Here is a 21073-nt window from a genome sequence, read left to right as displayed (position 1 = left end):
GGGGATGACCTTCAGCCAATAAGAGTTAGACAGTGGCAGAACACTGCTGGAGTCAAGTGAAAACAGCCACTTTTTGAGTGGTGTGCTGAATGGAGTGATTCTGGACTTTATATTGAGATCACGTGAAAGGCAGATCTGTCTATGCTAACAGGAACTCACTGTCTATTCAGTTGTATAGGTGATTGATTCTGGTTGGTGAAAGGCTACTACAATACTTTAGCTTATGAAGGAACTCTAATTTTCACTAGGTTTGAATGTGCTCCAGAGAATAGCTTTAAGTTTTCTGCTTGCATTATGGAACAGAGAATAGACAGAGGGTGAGATACTACTTGTTATCTCTTGTGTGTGTTAATGTATAAATCATCATGCTGAATGATGAATTATTTTGAACTGATGAATATTTTGTGTATTGTGATCAAGAAATGAATTTAGTTCTTCCTGCATCTTGGATGACTATCAACCTTGGGTGTCTGCTACCACTTAATGCAATTTCATTGCATCTTAATAAGGCTATCTTTTGTCTGTGTTGTAATTGGTTATCATAGGACCACATTTCATTTGTTTTATGAACACTTTCTTGAACAAACATTATACAGCAGAATTCTCATGTGTTGTCTGCATCAATTTCAGATGTTAGAATAGAACCCATGTTTTAATTAATTATTCATTTACTGTTTTGTTTTTAATATTTCTGTTTATTTTATTAATTTTCAATTTTAGGCAATGCATGGACTATTCGACTGTAGGATCACAGCTAGAAGTTATTATTTGCAGTGAATTAAACAAATATTTACAGCTCAATCCTATAACATTATTTATTTATTTATTTAAGCTATTCTTTTTAAACAGAGCGGGCATAGCCCATGTACAAAAGGTATGAGTAACATCTTGTAAAATCACAATTGGTTTGTGTGTACAGGATTCTGGTTAGAACAGATACTCAGCAAACATCCCAAGGACTTGGACACTGCTGCGTGGAGTGGTCGTGCGGTTAGGGGTACAGAGCAGGTTAAGGGGGGAGAAGGGTAAACAGGGGTGGGAAGTGGCAACAGGCATGAGGAACAGGCCAAGAAATTCTTCTGACCGCTTTGTTATTAATGTACAAAATAGGTTTGACCTGTTGCCTCAGTCAGAAACTGATGAGCCTCTCACAGAAGTAGATGTACACAGGACTCAACAAGCTTTCAGCAGCAAATTGATTAAGAATGTAGGGAAGTCTGCAAAGAGAAAGAAAGTCTTGTTGCTAGGTAGTTCGCATGCTAGGGGTGTGGGCCAACTTCTGCAGGATGAATTAGGGTTGGATTACCAGGTCACAAGTTTTTTCAAACCTAGTGCTGAACTTGGGCAGGTTACAGAGGATTTAGGTTCACTATGTAAAGGTTTTACTAAGGAAGACACCGTGGTTATTGTGGGTGGGCCGGGCAACAGTATTGACAGAGATCCGGGGTACAGCATAGAGTGTGACCTGGCAAAGATTGCATCGGCATCGAATCATACCAGTGTTGGGTTTGTGTCGGTTCTGGAGCGCCACGACCGACCTCATTTGACCTCTTCTGTCAGGAGAGTTAATTTGGAGTTGGAACGGCTACTTGGATCTGGTGCGGGGTCACACATTGGTGTGGTTCGTGTTGATTCACTCTGTAGGTGGGACTATACTAGACATGGCCTACACCTCAACAGGAAAGGGAAGGGTAAACTGGCTGGGCTGATAGCAGGAAATTTAAAGGGGGGAGGAACTACATCTCATGGTGGAAACTCTTTTTTAGTGTAAGATCAGTGTCCAGTGGGAAACTCAGCCATGCAAGTACTAAAGATGTCAAAAAAGTTCAAGATAGTTGCAAAAGTAAAATGAAAAATGTTAGTATATTTCATCAAAATATTGGGGGATTGAACAATAAAATTGATGAGCTTCTGCTTTGTTTAGAAGATATAGAAACTGAGAATGTAATAGATGTACTATGCCTGTCTGAGCATCACATTGTCACTGATATGCAAAAGGTTAGCATCAATGGGTACAAATTAGCTGCACATGTAAGTAGAGATAATATGATGAGAGGAGGAGTTGCCATATATGTCAAAAGCTTCCACAGTGCAAAAAATTTAGAAACTAAAAAATTTTGTGTAGAGCAACATATGGAAGCATGTGCCACTGAACTTAAACTAAAGGATGGCACTTTCATAATTGTAACAGTGTATAGGTCCCCCTCAGGGAATTTCCAGCTATTTCTGGAAAACTTGGATGCTTTGTTGTGCTATCTGTCAGACAGGGGGAAGCAAATTATCATTTGTGGGGATTTCAATGTTGATTCCCTGAAAGAGTGTAATAGGAAGAATGACCTTTTAGTATTACTCAGTTCTTTCAATTTGAGCTCCGTCATTGATTTTCCTACTCGGATAACAAAGAACAGCAGTACATTGATAGATAACTTTTTTATAGACCAAGATAAGTTTAAGGACATAAATGCTTATCCTGTTGAGAATGGTCTTTCAGATCATAGTGCACAGCTTGTTACAGTACATGACATAGCTCCATGCAGTATAATAAATCAGACTTTCAAAGCAGTGCGTTCAATTAACAATATAAATATTGCAAACTTTAGGGAAAGCCTACAGCAGCTAGACTGGGATGAAGTGTATAAGGAACCCGATGCAAACTTGAAATATAACTTATTTCACAATACATTTTTAAGGGTATTTGAAAATTGTTTTCCCAAGAAAATAGTTAAACATAATTCCAAGAAAACATATAAAAAACCTTGGCTAACTAAAGGAATAAGAATATCTTGCAACCGCAAAAGAGAACTGTATCTAACAGCAAGATGGAGTACTGACCCCGAAATTGTTCAATATTATAAAAACTATTGTGCGGTACTAAGAAAAGTTATTAAAAAGTCCAGAAGCATGTGTATCATGTCTGAGATCAGTAACTCTGATAATAAAATTAAAGCAATTTGGAATATTATTGAAAGGGAAACAGGGCAACCAAGAGCACAGGAAGACTTTAGTGCAATAAAATTGAATGACAAGTGCACTAACAAACAATCAGAAATTGAAAATATTTTGAATAATCATTTTTTAAATGTTGTGGAGAAAATAGGATCTAGATCTTCACTAGAAGAGGCAAGGCTATTAATAGAAGAGGCCATACCTGCACAGTTTGAAACAGCTGTAATTCCACCAACCTCTCCCTCTGAAATCAGTAAAATAATAAACTCACTGAAAAGTAAAAGCTCTTACGGAATTGATGGCATTTCCAGAAAAGTACTTAAAGCTTGTTCCCCACAGATAAGTAGGATTCTCAGCCACGTATGTAATAGCTCTTTGGAGCAGGGTGTTTTCCCTGATAGACTGAAATATGCCATTGTAAAACCATTGCATAAAAAGGGGGATATGTCGGATGTCAACAACTACCGCCCAATCTCTCTTCTGACAGCTCTATCAAAAATTTTTGAGAAAGTAATGTATTCAAGAGTAGCCTCCCATATTTGTAAAAATAAAGTACTAACAAAATGTCAGTTTGGTTTTCAGAAAGGCTTTTCAACAGAAAATGCTATATATGCTTTCACTGATCAAATATTAAATGCTCTGAATAACCGGACATCACCCATTGGTATTTTTTGTGATCTCTCAAAGGCCTTTGATTGTGTAAATCATGGAATTCTTTTAGATAAGCTAAATCATTATGGTTTGAGTGGGGCAGTGCACAAATGGTTTAATTCATACTTAACTGGAAGAATGCAGAAAGTTGAAATAAGTGGTTCGTGTAATGTTAAAACAGCTGATTCCTCAAACTGGGGTGCTATCAAGCACGGGGTCCCACAGGGTTCGGTCTTAGGTCCTTTACTGTTCTTGATATACATTAATGACTTACCATTCCACATTGATGAAGATGCAAAGTTAGTTCTTTTTGCTGATGATACAAGTATAGTAATAACATCCAAAAACCAAGAACTAAGTGATGTAATTGTAAATGATGTTTTCCACAAAATTATTAAGTGGTTCTCAGCAAACGGACTCTCTTTAAATTTTGATAAAACACAGTATATACAGTTCCGTACAGTAAATGGCAAAACTCCAGTAATAAATATAGAATTTGAACAGAAGTCTGTAGCTAAGGTAGAATTTTCAAAATTTTTAGGTGTGTCCATTGATGAGAGGTTAAACTGGAAGCAACACATTGATGGTCTGCTGAAACGTCTGAGTTCAGCTACGTATGCTATTAGGGTTATTGCAAATTTTGGTGATAAGAATCTCAGTAAATTAGCTTACTATGCCTACTTTCATTCACTGCTTTCGTATGGCATCATATTCTGGGGTAATTCATCGTTGAGTAGAAAAGTATTCATTGCACAAAAACGTGTAATCAGAATAATTGCTGGAGCCCACCCACGGTCATCCTGCAGACATCTATTTAAGGATCTAGGGATCCTCACAGTAACCTCACAGTATATATATTCCCTTATGAAATTTGTTGATAATAATCCAACCCAATTCAAAAGTAATAGCAGTGTGCATACCTATAACACCAGGAGAAAGGATGATCTTCACTATGCAGGGTTAAATCTGACTTTGGCACAGAAAGGGGTAAATTATGCTGCCACAAAAGTCTTTGGGCACCTACCAAACAGCATCAAAAGCCTGACAGATAGCCAACTAACATTTAAAAATAAATTAAAAGAATTTCTAGATGACAACTCCTTCTACTCATTGGCTGAATTTTTAGATATAAAGTAAGTAAAAAAAAAAAAAAAAAAAAAAAAAAAAAAAAAACTTAATCATTAGTGTCATGCAATATTTTGTGTAATGTAATTTCTTGTACAGACATCTTTTATTAACCTGACACGTTCCACATCATTACGAAGTGTCGTATTCATGATCTATGGAACAAGTATTAATCTAAACTAATCTAATCTAATGTCATGGACTGTGCAGCCCTTCCCACCAGAGGTTCGAGTCCTCCCACGGGCATGAGTGTGTGTGTTGTTCTTAGTATAACTTAGTTTAAGTTAGTTTCATTAGTGTGTAAGTCTAGGACCAATGACCTCAGCAGTTTGGCCCCTTAGGAAATCACATACATCTGAACATTTGAACTTGGATACTGTTAGCTGCAGCACAACTAGGACTTGGACACTGTTAACTGCAGCACTGCTGGGACTTGGACACGGTTAGTTGCAGCAGCAATGGGACCTGCACACTGTTAGGTATAGCATCACCATTCTTACCAAATCCGATGCAGGAGACTTAGGCAACTTTGACCAGATGTCCACTTGGCAGCCTGCAGCACAAGCCTGGACATGCAGCATGTCTTCTATCATTGTGAGGATAAGCAGTCTTCCTGCTGCTGCTTGTGCTTCTGTGGACAGACTCTGCTGCTCTTGGTTGCCCCCCCCCCCCCCCCCCAGTCTGAATCCAGCAGCTTGAATCAGTATGCCACAGCACACCAGTGCAGTGCTATCCAGCTGCTGCTGGTCAAAGTAGCTGATGTGCAGTGGACAACCTACCATGTTAGCGACCTTGACCACCTTCTGCTGCCTCTGCTGCAAAAACACAGGCCATGCAGTGATGGTGGTGCCTTCCTGGATGAGCATTGGCTACTACTGCCCTGCTTCCATGGGTGGCTAGGAATTTTGTCACATAATCTGTGTATTGTTGAACAATAAATGCTTGGTTGTTTAATGCTGTTTTACTAATCCCCATCAGGCCTCAGACAGGCACCAATTCACAAAGACACTACTCACCCAGGCACATGGATGGTGGTTTATCAGCATCCTGACCACAACTGCTGCCCAACATAGCATTTTACCTGTGCTTGTTACAGGAATAAACCTCCACAGATTGAATTAGTTTGTGTCTAGCCTGTTCTAAGGTCCATATGAAACCCACACAGATCTTTAATTGTATACCTAATGATTAGTCCATTTACTGCAATGCACCAAAAATGTTCTCTATCATTATTAAAAATAAAATTGATTATTTACAATTACAAGACAGCAGACACAGTTTTTGTGAATTATTGTTATTCCAAGAGTACATGCATTGTCCTGTCACTGATTCCTGATGAGGAATTAGATGTAATACAACAACAATACCATCTGAGGCTAAATAAAGATAATTAAGGGAAGCTCCTCAGTCAGGGAGGCTAGTAGAGCACAGCAGATGAGCTGAGTGTAGCAGGAGCCTGGGGAGCATTTTCATAGGGCAGATGCAAAAGGCACAGACTCAAAAGCCATCAAGTTATGGATTTGCATCAAAGATCACAGATTGACCTGACATGCACCATATTTTTGAAGAAGTTGGTTTGATGAAAACATTTATTCTGTTCTTCCACAACTGATTACAAGCCACATACAGTTACATTTGAGCAGTTACATTGATGGAATAACTAGACTACAATACCAGCTGTGGCTATCTTTGGACCATCTTATAAGCACCATATCACCACATGGACTAGTGAAATTATCAGTCGTTTCAATAGAATTTCTAAGTGTTAAATCTGCAACAAATTTATTTAACATGAAGCACTGAACCAAAAATAGGATCTTGTACCATACCTGGAACCAGAGAAGGATGTTCAAGATCATTAACTTATAAAATTATAGGTTAAAATTCTCAACATAATTGCAATCTGAAAATTACAACTTAAATTCAGTTCCATTTTAAATATTATTTAATTAAAGAACACAAAGTTGTATTTTCATATAAGGTGTGTGATTATAGTCACTTTTAGTTGTAACTGCATTTGTTCTTTCCTGCATGGTGTTGATATAAATGACACTATACTTGAACGCTGTGTTATTCATAAGTGAGAGAAATTGTTAGTACTTAAAAACTGATGGACAAGGTTTATGGTAAAGGTGTGGTCATTAATATGTGGTAACATTGTTCAAGTCACTATGATAAATATTTCATATGATTAATGTCTCTTAAGTCTTAGGTCATAGTTTCATAAAATTCAAAATTGACAGAAACTCCTGTTTCTTTATGGTGTATTGCAGTAATGCACTATAAATGAGTAAGCAAAGCAATTTACTCATAGCAGATTGTAGTTTAGATCATAATCCTTGTGCTAGAAGTGACCAAATGCTCGGCTTACTAAAATTAATTTGAAATAAGGGCACATCCTCATCGTGAGATCTGATTGTTCAGCCGTTCTCTTTTTCCCTTGCTCCATAGGTTGACAGCAATGACTCAACAATGTCATAACTTAACCCCATTCTTGTTCTATTGAGTTACATGTGTTACTCAGTGAATATCTATGTTCACAGTAATTTTGGAACATTTTGTTACATTCACTTCAAAAACCAGTAGGAAAATTGAGACAAGTCATTGGGCAGAGAGTCTACCAGGTCAACTGACAGACAAGCACAAAAAGGAACAAACTGTTCAGATTACATACATACATACGATGGAAACATTTGGAAATGTCAGAATCAAATTTAATGTAATTTGAAGAATTTCTTAGTTGCACTGTAACCACCGTCTGCAGCAAAGAAGTTCAGAAGCCAAGCTTCTGCAGGAAAGCTGATGATGACAGTGTTTTTGGATATAAAAGATCCACTGCTAACTCGTTACGCTTCTAAAGTTCAACCTTTGGGCATTTTTCTTGTTGTGGGTTGATTTTAAGTGATCACAATGTATCACAAGATGCCAAGTCTTTACTCATTCGTGGAGAAAGAGTGTATATACACATTTGTAGTTGAAGGGGTGGCTAAGAGTAGGCTTTGCCCCAAGTAACTTTCAATGCTGTGTTGCACCACTGGATAATGATTCAGGACATGGATGCTTATTCACTCTCTTACTCAAGACACCCTCCACTATGCTTAAAAATATGCCTGTGATATTTTGTTATTGAATGGACAATTTATCTGCTCTGGCAAGCAGCTAGGGTGGCAACAGCCAGTATTAACTGCAGAATTTTTACCTGGTCAATTATCATCTGTCCAAAGATGCAGAAGAGTCCTGTCTGGAACATAACAATAGGCAGTGAGGAAACCATCTTGTAGAGTGATGTTGGATCTGAGTCACTCTGCAACAGCTGCAAGAAACAGGCACACCATGTAAGGCTACTGCTAACAGCAGTGAAATTGATATTATTACACACACACACACACACACACACACACACACACACACACACACACAGACAGGTTATTTATCACAAAATGTTTCTCTCTAATAGATTTTTCCAATGATGATACAGCCAAATTACACTGACTTCAACATTAGGGTAGTTAAAAACCGATTTCAATAATTTGATGGAGTTTAATGCAGTCGAAGATGAAAATTCCAGCTCATAACAGTTACTCATAAATAAACCATGAGAAAATGTCTGCTTTTATGCTGCACTGGTTTGCATATAATAATTACATAAGAAGAAAGTCAAAATAAACAATAAGTAATGCATTTAGGCTATGAAAAATCTCCAAATTTAAGCCTACTTTTATAAACTTATTATTTCCTTTTTTTCATTTTTCATTTTTATTTTTTCTTATTATTTTTTTCCCCCACAAGCTTCTCTTGTACAGTTTCTCCTGTGAGCAGCATGCTGCTGCACTCTGTGTAATATCCAACAACAGTAAGGAATAATGTTGATGTTCCATCTGGCCTTGTATCTGTGTTCCATTTCCTGGACATTTCACTTCACTGGTTCTTCCTGCTCCTAACTGACAGCACCAATGGGTTTAGAGAAAGTTAAATGAAGTAATAGTACTTTGAATCTCACTGAACAATGCACTTTTAAAATATTTATTCCACATATTCACCACCATGCACTGAAATTTGGGATCCTTATCACTTCCAATGAAACTCCAAACAGCTGCTTTGAAAGATATACCTGTCAGTTTCTGAAAATGTTGCACAAATATATTTAAACATTCTCTGTCTTTTCACAAATACTTCACAACTTGTTTCATTAATGATAGCTGTCCTCTTCTCATAAAAAAGGATGTGCAACATCCCTGTTCTCCAGTAAATATGGATATAATTTTCAGTGCACCATATATCATTCTTTCTTCATTAATGTATTTTAGTTTTGTCACAGCAAAAGCATACTGTCTGGTGTGTAGAATACCCAACATATATTGGCTCATATATCTATATTTAAACCAAAAGCAGGCAAATGACACACAATGACAAGAGTATTTACAGATGTAGAAAGACAGGAAAGATGTTGTAATCGGTCACCCTCCTCTAACATTACCTTTTTTGTTACAGAAATAACCGATACCATGTATACTATCAATTATTGTATAGGTGAACATTATATCAGCTGTCTAACTGAATCAACTTCATATGATTTTGTACACAATGTGTTATGTTTTTGGCTAAAATATATAAAAAGAAATTAGTTTATTAGCATTCTGTATGTACAGTTAAAATTACTCTTGTTTTAAAAATAGCCGACCGCGGTGGTCTCGCAGTTCTAGGCGCGCAGTCCGGAACCGCGCGACTGCTACGGTCGCAGGTTCGAATCCTGCCTCGGGCATGGATGTGTGTGATGTCCTTAGGTTAGTTAGGTTTAAGTAGTTCTAAGTTCTAGGGGATTGATGACCATAGTGCTCAGAGCCATTTTTAAAAAATATTTCAAATTACGAAATTTCTGGAATACTTAAAATTCCTATTATTAATTGCACAATCTAACACGAGTTATTAAATTTATTTCTAGACTCATTTACAAAATAATGATATAAATTAGCAAGGATTCTTTTTTGTCTAGGAAGTTTGTAAACTCTTTTGCTTTGTAAACTCTGAGGAATATTGTGAGTACCGTAGAATGCTTCTGATGGAAGTAGACAAATTTCTAATCTTGTCAACAACAATGTGAATTCATCTGCCGGATATCAGCGTCATACTTGCATGATATTTCAGTCACGTAGCTCGTAACCTTCATCAGGTGCTACCTGAGACTGCTCCTCGAGTGTACCTGGTCCAGTATTTATGCCTATGGCCTTCCCCCTCCACCAACAGCTGCAGGTGCTTCCTCTGTGGTCCGCGCCCATTCCCTGTGACATGCTGGAGCATTGCTGCTCCGTTTTCCATCTGTTGCGGTTCTAGGTGTTCCCTCTGCAGTCCGCGCCCACCAGACCCGCTCCTGGGGGTTTCATCTATGGTCTGGGGCACCAAGCGTTCCGCCTGCAGTCTGCGCCCGCTCATCACAACCTGTTGGAGCGTTGCTGCTCCATTTTTCGTCCGCTGCAGCTCTGGATGTTTCCTCTGCGGTCCGTGCCCACCAGTCCCACTTCTGTGTGTTCCATCGTTGATCTGGTGCAGCTGGCAGTCCGTCAGGAGCTCGTTTTCCATCTCCATGACTCTGGTTCTTCTGTTAGTGTAGTGTTGCAGTTGGCCCCGTTGCTCCTTTAACAATTCCAGAGCCGGATGGATCCCAGGCTCTGCTTAGCTAGTACCCTGTGTCACAGTTCATAAGATCGTCAGCCATTTTTATTTCTATCAATTCTCTTGTAACACTGTCCCAAAATCTGGGTGTTTGTGCTAGAATCTTGGTATCCTCATAAGTCATGGCATGATCTAGTTCTAGACAGTGTTCAGCAATGGCTGACTTAGTCATCTGTCTTAATCTAGTGTGCCTCTGATGTTCTTTACACCTGATCTCCACAGTTCTTGTCGTCTGGCCAATGTAGGACATGCCACATTGACAAGGCATATTGTAAATCCCTGGTTACGAGCTACGTGACAGAAATATCATGCAAGTACGACGCTGATATCCGGCAGAACACCCGACAACCCAAGATGTCATTAGTTCGCCGGGAAAGCCTGAAGAGTTACAATGTGAATTCATGTTCTGAAGTGAAATTGTAAAGTCAATTATATTTGGAAGAATGGGACAAAATAAAAAGATAGTCATACCAACAGGCAAATCTTCATCAGTTATTCAGTTATCAGGAACCCATTAAATCAAAATTTCAGCCGCAGTAATGTACCCCTAGACACAATAATATTTGGAGCCAGCAACAACAACAACAACAACAACAACAAGAGAAAATGAATAATAAGTAAAAAGTTCTTCTTTTGTATATCTTAAGCCTCTTGATGCTTTTAAAACTTTTATAGGCACAGAATTTTAATAATGATATGGGTGGAAGGGTAAGATTACAGGTTGCAATGTAGACATATCTCAGATTGCCTCCCCACATTTTTCCACCATCAATGCTTCATACAGGCTTTCTTTCGACCTACTAACTTCACAAAAACACAAACTAAAACAAAAGTATTACATTTCAACAGTTAACAGATTTTCATTGATTTTATTCAATCCACCTGTGATGACAAGCACATTTTGTAATGTCTTTTAATAATTTGTGTTTGCCGAGAATAAGTTCATCTGCTAATAACTGTATAGAAATCAAAACTGATCACGTAGGATAATTAATGTTTTCAGAAAAAGGGCAAAAATATGAAGAAATGGATTATCAAAACATAATGGAAAAATATAATAAAATAAATGAAATTTCAAAAAAGCAGCCACATCATCAAAGATTAAAAAGCATCTGCAGACTCACACAGAAAAAAGAAATTATTCAAATGCCAAGAAATTTTACTATAAGAATGGTGCTGAGGGTTCCTATGACACAGTTGTATCATTATCTACTACTGAACAGATACCAATATATAAAAACAAAGATGCTGTGACTTATCAAATGGGAAAGCACTGGTAGATAGACACAATAAAAAACACACAAACACAAATTTGTGTGTGTGTGTGTTTGTGTGTTTTTATTGTGTCTATCTACCACCACTTTCCCATTTGGTAAGTCACAGCATCTTTATTTTTTATATATATTTTCCCACATGGAATGCTTCCCTTTCAGTGTGCAGTATACTGCTTGATTTTGCAGACTAGCTGTGCAGTTCTTTGCCTGTAGGCAATTGCAATGGCTCTGTGAAATCCACTGGAGGAGTCAGGGTTTCTCCATAAATGAGTTCCATGTGAGATGTACAGAGAGATTTTCTTTATTAGCTGCATGTACACTTAGAAGATTACATGGGAGGGTGTTTGTCCATTTCCTTCCATGACATGAGATCTATAGAGATGTGCTGAAAAGGCACTTAGGAATGGACTAACGGCCAAGTTGTGGTTGTGCATCCCATCCTATTCTGGAATGATGGTGGGCAGTGTGAGTTTGTGTCCAAGATTTATCGTCTTCCTTGACATTTGGTGAGATGAAGCAGTTAATGACAAGTTTCATTGTTGGATTAATCCTGGGTTGTGAAAGTCCACACAGTTTATTGAAAATGGCTCATCTAATAGTATGTACTACCACTGGATGAAGGCTGCTTTGCGAGATATCACATAGTTCTTGCTTTAAAGAATCAGGAATGTCATGGATTTTGATGTGCAAGCCCATTATGTTGTTGTGCAGAAGATCCCGTACCTGTGGATCCTCTAGTTGCACTGTTGCAAGTTTATCAAAATCATTATCTACTGGAAGAGTGTTTATCTGGTACCATGCAGATGTCAGACAGATGTTGTGAATTGTGCAATGAAGTCCAAATGGGGAAAGTGCCAAGGACAACAATCTTTTGCAGGATTTTGAATATAATACATTAGAGGGCAATGATCCAGATAAAATGTTAAAGGCCTGCTCTCAATGTCGTCTTTAAAGTACCACATTGCTTTGTACACCACCAACAGTTCTCTCTGACAATATTATGAAGAGGATGGATTGCTACTCACCATACAGTGCAGATGTTGTGTCACTGACAGGCACAACTAAAAGACTGCTAAACAAATGAGCTTTCAGCCAAAGACCTTCTTCTGAAATAGACAAAAAACACACACACACAAATGCAAATACATTTACACAAGCACATCTCATACACATGTAACCACTGTCTCTGGCCACTCAACTAGAGACAATTGTCTGTGAGTATGAGTTGTGCTTGCATGAACGTATGTATGTATTGTCTACTTCAGAAGGAGGCCTTTTGCTGAAAGCTCACTTGTTCAGCACTCTTTTTGTTTTGTCTGTCTGTGACTGAGCTCCACTATATGGTGAGTAGCAATCTACCCTTTTTGTAATACTGTGAACAGTTCTCTATCGTAGACTGACTGCTTATATCGTGTCAGCTTTCTAAAAAAGAAGTGGAGTGCTTTTGTGCGCATGCTGTGGACTGTTGAAGAACAGCACCAACTGCACAATCATTAGCATGCAATGTCATGGTGAGCCAGGCAGTGGAAAGTGTGTGAGCCAGGATTATAGCATTGGGAAGGCAGTCTTTGATTTTGTCAAATGTTTGTTGCATCTGCAGAGTCCAGTGAATAGTCTTTTTGCCTGAAGAGTGCTTACATTTTAATGTGTCTAAGAGGTGCCTGTGTAGCAGCTGCATCAGGCAGGTTTCTGCTATAAAAATTCAGCGTAAGACATAAAAGGTCTGTGACCGTGGCAGATGACAAATGAATTCAATGCAATGATGTGTAGGCTGAGTACCATATTAGGAAACCAAATGACACAGGAAGGTAGCTTGAGATGGTCACAACTAACATTTATCATCATTTATAATGATGTCAAGTTTGTGCAAAACATTGAAAACTAGATTGAGATGCTCTTCATGGTCCATTAAGGAAGTACAGAAAACTAAAATGTCTATAAGTCTTTGCCAGGTTTGTTACAACATTACATATGCAAAATTTAAAATTTACTTGATGAATTAAATGTTCAAAATGATTTCAGGATTGCAGCCAGTCATCAGAACGTCATTCCATGACATTTCAACTAGACACCAGCCAGTCATCTTAAGGCAAGCCATCAAAGACAGTCTTCAATGATCCACCTGAAGATGACTGCCATTGTCCAGTTGAAACATCATAGAATGTAGTTTACGATGACCGGCCGCAATTCCGTAATCTCTTCGAACAATATTATATATATTTCATAAAATATATATATAACAATGAAAATAATCAATTATTTATAAAATTATTTAATTGGATAGATAAAAAATCTACTCACCAAGCGGCATCAGAACACACACATAAAAGACTGTTGTGATCGGCAAGCTTTTGGAGCCAGTGGCTCCTTCTTCAAGCAGAAGGGTTGAAGGAAATGGAAGAAGGGTGAAGCAAAAGGACTGTAGAGGTCTAGGATCCTAGACCTCTCCAGTCCTTTTCCTCCACCCAGAACCGTGGGTCAGGGGAAACTTACTATACTGTAAGTCTCCCCTGACCCATGGTTGTGGGTGCCTTTACCAAAATCTACTCCTTTTCCTAGATCTCTCCAGTCCTTTTCCCTCACCCTTCTTCCTTCCCCTTCAACCCTTCTGCCTCAAGAAGAGCCGCTGGCTCCAAAAGCTAGCCAATCACAAGTCTTTTAAGTGTGGGTTCTGCTGCTGCTTGGTGATTAGATTTATTTATCTATCCAATAAACATAGTTTTGTAATATTGGTACATTCCATCCTGGGTTTTCCATTGTTTGATTTTTGTCAAGTTCATGCTCCATTTTTAAGTCTATATGGCCTATAAAGAAATTCATACAGTCCAAAAAGGATATGATAGCTGATTTTCACATCTTAAGGGACCATCTGTAAATATGCCTTCTTACAGTCCAACACAGTGAAAACTGAGGCACATGCCAAATAATGAACAATGTCCTGAATATTTGGGACAAATTAACTGTCTGGCATTGTGTGGAAATTGAGCACCTGACAATTGCCACATAATTTAAATATGCCATCCTTCTTGGGTACAAGCAAAATGAGTGACACCCAAGAACGAGCAGACTATCTAACAATCCCAGCTTGCAATAACTCCTCTTTAACCAACTTAGTCACACGGAGTCTCTCAGGAGCCAGTCTACGTGGTTTATGTCAACTGGCACACCCAGCATGGTGCTTATTTTATGGACAGCACTGTTACTGATAGTGCACTATTTGAACTGCACACACGGATTAGGTGGGGCACGGAAGGCCTGGGCACCAGAAGACCAGTGTGCTTGACTGACCTTTACAGGTGCTGATGACACTGTTGCAGGTTGCTCCAATAGTATGTGAGTGCCTGCTGCAGTCTGTTCTAGGTCCACTGACTCTTTTGCAGTAAGAGAAGCAGAATGATGAAGCTCCTCGTGAGTGAGCTGTTCCAGATATGTATGTATGATGGCAAGCTCATCTGCTGATGTGTGAATTTTATCACATATAGTGAGGATTACTTCATGTATCCTCAATGGTTCCTGTTGTAATTCTGGTGCCAATGACAGACAGTCTTGAACCATCTGTTAATAGTGTTTGTATGTGTCAACTGACTTGACAGTTTGTGGGCTGTGATCTATAGTCATTGGCTGCATGACAGACAGTGGAGTAAGGATAAATTCAATCACAGAACGTCCACTGTTGTGATGCAAAGGAGTTCCACAAGACAACTTGGGTAAGGAGGGTGGGGAGTGAAAATGCCTTAGAAAGTAAACCACCAATACTAGTTGTTGACATTACTGATGAAAAATTCCTAAGAGACTTTTTGTTCTAAACCAAAATCCAAGGTTCAAGGTGTGGTTCCATACACTGTGATGTGTGAACTGTTCACCACACAAAGTTAAAAGGAAATAAAGGTTTTTTGATGTTGGTGGTAGATCACTTGGAATAATGTTCACCTCAGATCCCATGTCAATGAGAAAATATTGACTTCCTTTCTTGTTCAGACAGTAGGTGACTTGAATTTGTGGGACTACTGTTCTTCTTGTTTGAATAATAACAAGATGCCTTACAGTTTCAAGCTTTATTGCCAAAACATTTGAAATACCAGAAGAGGTGCAGTTGCATCATTTTTTCCGCAGTTAGGTTTTTGTCGCCAGCTAGCCATTAGTTTGTTTTGACTAGGCCAAGAAGGTGGGAGTAACATCACCTTCAGAGTTGTCTGGGAGTGCTAAGTACCATTCGGCTGCTTGATGCCACAATTCATAACCTGCACCCTGGCTAAGGTACAGCTGGTCATCATTGCATAATGAAAAAATGCATTGTCGATGATGCAGTTCTGCAAGAAGTATGTCTGCTAAAACTAATCTTCTCCAGTAGTTTATGCTAAAACAAGATATTTTTAATAGTCAGTGAATTAAATGTCAGAGATGTCTCCAGAGTTGAGAAGACATTTTTGCTTCTAAATGTTGGACATAGATAACTTGATGTAGTTCTGTTCTGGCATCAGTGCTATGTCAGTTACATGTCAGAGATGTCTCCAAAGCTGAGAAGGTGTTTTTGTGCCTAAATGTTGGTTATAGATAATTTGAAGGAGTTGCTGTTATGGTGTTTGGGTGAGACATTGAATGAGTGCAATTTTCTCCAAATCATATTAGGTGATAGCTGGGAATGACAATATAACATCACTGATGAGGTCTGCATGCTCGCTGAGATGGGACAGTGAGGTGTATAACTTTGATTGTCATCAGAAATATTATGATTGAGTAAAATGCACACTGTGACAGTGAACTATGTATGTTGTTGTTCATGGTGGAAGATTGGCAGCTGGGGAAATAACTTAAACTGCACAGGGCTCCCATGAAAATTCCAAGGTCCTTGTAGTACTGCATTTTAACGGAGAGTGATGACGAATGAGCTCTTGTTTGGAGGCCACTATGTGGAAGTAGGATCCAAAACAGTGTCCATACATGGCCCAACCAGATGGGCTGCATATTGCAATGTGAGTGTGTTCAACAACAGTGTATGTGATGCAGGAGGACCGACATGATCAAACATCATCAGTCCATGCCTGACCATGGTAGTTTGTTGAGAAGCGCCTTGTTTGGTTGTGGAAGGGTGACATTTGTATATGAAGTTACACAGAAGGTCGATAACTGGTACACATTGTTTGGGTACGATAATGTCATTATTGTTACCACTGATACTGCATGAAAAACATCACTTTCACATACCCAAGGCAAGAGTGTTGTTACTGTAAAGCACTGAACTCAACACCAAATAAGTCATTGACTTGTAATACCTGGTCTTCTGCAGTAAAGTTGCATGATGGCTCCATTGTTGTTGCCAGCAAGATGATTCATAAGACATAGGACATTGTGAGGTCACGATTTTATTCTGCGCCTGCTACACGGATGTCTGAGTCACAGCTCTTGTACAAGATAAGTAATTTAAGTAGTAATAAACTGTTTTTTAACACTTTAAACTAATTTATTACGTTAATTATAGTGCTCTGCAAGCATACCATTAAAGGTTTTTGTCTTACTCGCGTATTTTCACAGTAATCACGTAAAGTTCATTTTGTTTACATATCGCGGCCAGGCCGAACTTTTGAGTTTTCAGATTAAACTTCATACCGCAATCTTAAGTGCATTTACTGATAGTTTAGTGTGCTAAATACGTTTGCTGCCCCTTTATATCTGTAGAGTATCGTCATCTCTTAAGTAATTTCCAGTAAAAAACTTCGAACCACTGTTTACATAGTCGCGAGTAGGCCTAATTTTTCGTACACGTATTTTCATTGTTTTCCGGTAACTTAATTGTCTTTCTGTCACTAAAGTAGATTTGTACCATGAGTGTAAAGTGCCTGACGTGCCGTAGGATCGTTAGCTCCGGGGTCTGGTGTGATGGATGTAGTAACTTTTTTCATTGGGGCGACTGTAGTGGCGTGGGAATTGGGAAAATGAGCGAGACTCATCAGTGGTTCTGTAGGCTATGCAGTAGAGATAGGAAGATTGTGGAACAGGAGGGGAAAATTGCTGCCCTTCAGGCTGAGTTAGATGAGGCTAGGCGAGAACTGGGCAGGTTAAGGGGGGAGAAGGGTAAACAGGGGTGGGAAGTGGCAACAGGCATGAGGAACAGGCCAAGAAATTCTTCTGACAGCTTTGTTATTAATGTACAAAATAGGTTTGACCTGTTGCCTCAGTCAGAAACTGATGAGCCTCTCACAGAAGTAGATGTACACAGGGCTCAACAAGCTTTCAGCAGCAAATTGATTAAGAATGTAGGGAAGTCTGCAAAGAGAAAGAAAGTCTTGTTGCTAGGTAGTTCGCATGCTAGGGGTGTGGGCCAACTTCTGCAGGATGAATTAGGGTTGGATTACCAGGTCACAAGTTTTTTCAAACCTAGTGCTGAACTTGGGCAGGTTACAGAGGATTTAGGTTCACTATGTAAAGGTTTTACTAAGGAAGACACCGTGGTTATTGTGGGTGGGCCGGGCAACAGTATTGACAGAGATCCGGGGTACAGCATAAAGTGTGACCTGGCAAAGATTGCATCGGCATCGAATCATACCAGTGTTGGGTTTGTGTCGGTTCTGGAGCGCCACGACCGACCTCATTTGACCTCTTCTGTCAGGAGAGTTAATTTGGAGTTGGAACGGCTACTTGGATCTGGTGCAGGGTCACACATTGGTGTGGTTCCTGTTGATTCACTCTGTAGGTGGGACTATACTAGACATGGCCTACACCTCAACAGGAAAGGGAAGGGTAAACTGGCTGGGCTGATAGCAGGAAATTTAAAGGGGGGAGGAACTACATCTCATGGTGGAAACTCTTTTTTAGTGTAAGATCAGTGTCCAGTGGGAAACTCAGCCAGGCAAGTACTAAAGATGTTAAAAAAGTTCAAGATAGTTGCAAAAGTAAAATGAAAAATGTTAGTATATTTCATCAAAATATTGGGGGATTGAAGAATAAAAGTACTAAAGATGTTAAAAAAGTTCAAGATACTCACAAAAGTAAAGTGAAAAATACTGTTAGTATATTTCATCAAAATATTGGGGGCTTGAAGAATAAAATTGATGAGCTTCTGCTTTGTTTAGAAGATATAGAAACCAAGAATGTAATAGATATACTATGCCTGTCTGAGCATCACATTGTCACTGATATGCAAAAGGTTAGCATCAATGGGTACAAATTAGCTGCACATGTAAGTAGAGATAATATGATGAGAGGAGGAGTTGCCATATATGTCAAAAGCTTCCACAGTGCAAAAAATTTAGAAACTAAAAAATTTTGTGTAGAGCAACATATGGATGCATGTGCCACTGAACTTAAACTAAAGGATGGCACTTTCATAATTGTAACAGTGTATAGGTCCCCCTCAGGGAATTTCCAGCTATTTCTGGAAAACTTGGATGCTTTGTTGTGCTATCTGTCAGACAGGGGGAAGCTAATTATCATTTGTGGGGATTTCAATGTTGATTCCCTGAAAGAGTGTAATAGGAAGAATGACCTTTTAGTATTACTCAGTTCTTTCAATTTGAGCTCCGTCATTGATTTTCCTACTCGGATAACAAAGAACAGCAGTACATTGATAGATAACTTTTTTATAGACCAAGATAAGTTTAAGGACATAAATGCTTATCCTGTTGAGAATGGTCTTTCAGATCATAGTGCACAGCTTGTTACAGTACATGACATAGCTCCATGCAGTATAATAAACCAGACTTTCAAAGCAGTGCGTTCAATTAACAATATAAATATTGCAAACTTTAGGGAAAGCCTACAGCAGCTAGACTGGGATGAAGTGTATAAGGAACCCGATGCAAACTTGAAATATAACTTATTTCACAATACATTTTTAAGGGTATTTGAAAATTGTTTTCCCAAGAAAATAGTTAAACATAATTCCAAGAAAACATATAAAAAACCTTGGCTAACTAAAGGAATAAGAATATCTTGCAACCGCAAAAGAGAACTGTATCTAACTGCAAGATGGAGTACTGACCCCGAAATTGTTCAATATTATAAAAACTATTGTGCGGTACTAAGAAAAGTTATTAAAAAGTCCAGAAGCATGTGTATCATGTCTGAGATCAGTAACTCTGATAATAAAATTAAAGCAATTTGGAATATTATTGAAAGGGAAACAGGGCAACCAAGAGCACAGGAAGACTTTAGTGCAATAAAACTGAATGACAAGTGCACTAACAAACAATCAGAAATTGAAAATATTTTGAATAATCATTTTTTAAATGTTGTGGAGAAAATAGGATCTAGATCTTCACTAGAAGAGGCAAGGCTATTAATAGAAGAGGCCATACCTGCACAGTTTGAAACAGCTGTAATTCCACCAACCTCTCCCTCTGAAATCAGTAAAATAATAAACTCACTGAAAAGTAAAAGCTCTTACGGAATTGATGGCATTTCCAGCAAAGTACTTAAAGCTTGTTCCCCACAGATAAGTAGAATTCTCAGCCACGTATGTAATAGCTCTTTGGAGCAGGGTGTTTTCCCTGATAGACTGAAATATGCCATTGTAAAACCATTGCATAAAAAGGGGGATATGTCGGATGTCAACAACTACCGCCCAATCTCTCTTCTGACAGCTCTATCAAAAATTTTTGAGAAAGTAATGTATTCAAGAGTAGCCTCACATATTTGTAAAAATAAAGTACTAACAAAATGTCAGTTTGGTTTTCAGAAAGGCTTTTCAACAGAAAATGCTATATATGCTTTCACTGATCAAATATTAAATGCTCTGAATAACCGGACATCACCCATTGGTATTTTTTGTGATCTCTCAAAGGCCTTTGATTGTGTAAATCATGGAATTCTTTTAGATAAGCTAAATCATTATGGTTTGAGTGGGGCAGTGCACAAATGGTTTAATTCATACTTAACTGGAAGAATGCAGAAAGTTGAAATAAGTGGTTCGTGTAATGTTAAAACAGCTGATTCCTCAAACTGGGGTGCTATCAAGCACGGGGTCCCACAGGGTTCGGTCTTAGGTCCTTTACTGTTCTTGATATACATTAATGACTTACCATTCCACATTGATGAAGATGCAAAGTTAGTTCTTTTTGCTGATGATACAAGTATAGTAATAACATCCAAAAACCAAGAACTAAGTGATGTAATTGTAAATGATGTTTTTCACAAAATTATTAAGTGGTTCTCAGCAAACGGACTCTCTTTAAATTTTGATAAAACACAGTATATACAGTTCCGTACAGTAAATGGCACAACTCCAGTAATAAATATAGAATTTGAACAGAAGTCTGTAGCTAAGGTAGAATTTTCAAAATTTTTAGGTGTGTCCATTGATGAGAGGTTAAACTGGAAGCAACACATTGATGGTCTGCTGAAACGTCTGAGTTCAGCTACGTATGCTATTAGGGTTATTGCAAATTTTGGTGACAAGAATCTCAGTAAAT

The 21073-nt window shown here is 38.5% G+C and overlaps 1 pseudogene; it reads right to left on the bottom strand.

The window, feature by feature from the left end:
• The window catches only part of LOC126279020 (odorant receptor Or1-like), a 143480-nt pseudogene that overhangs the window by 17055 nt on the left and 105352 nt on the right, over positions 1-21073 (bottom strand).

This window comes from Schistocerca gregaria, chromosome 6 (assembly GCF_023897955.1).
Source record: "Schistocerca gregaria isolate iqSchGreg1 chromosome 6, iqSchGreg1.2, whole genome shotgun sequence".
Lineage (NCBI taxonomy): Eukaryota > Metazoa > Arthropoda > Insecta > Orthoptera > Acrididae > Schistocerca > Schistocerca gregaria.
Note: the sequence above shows the minus strand (reverse complement) of the source record. Positions and strands in the feature narration are given on the sequence as shown.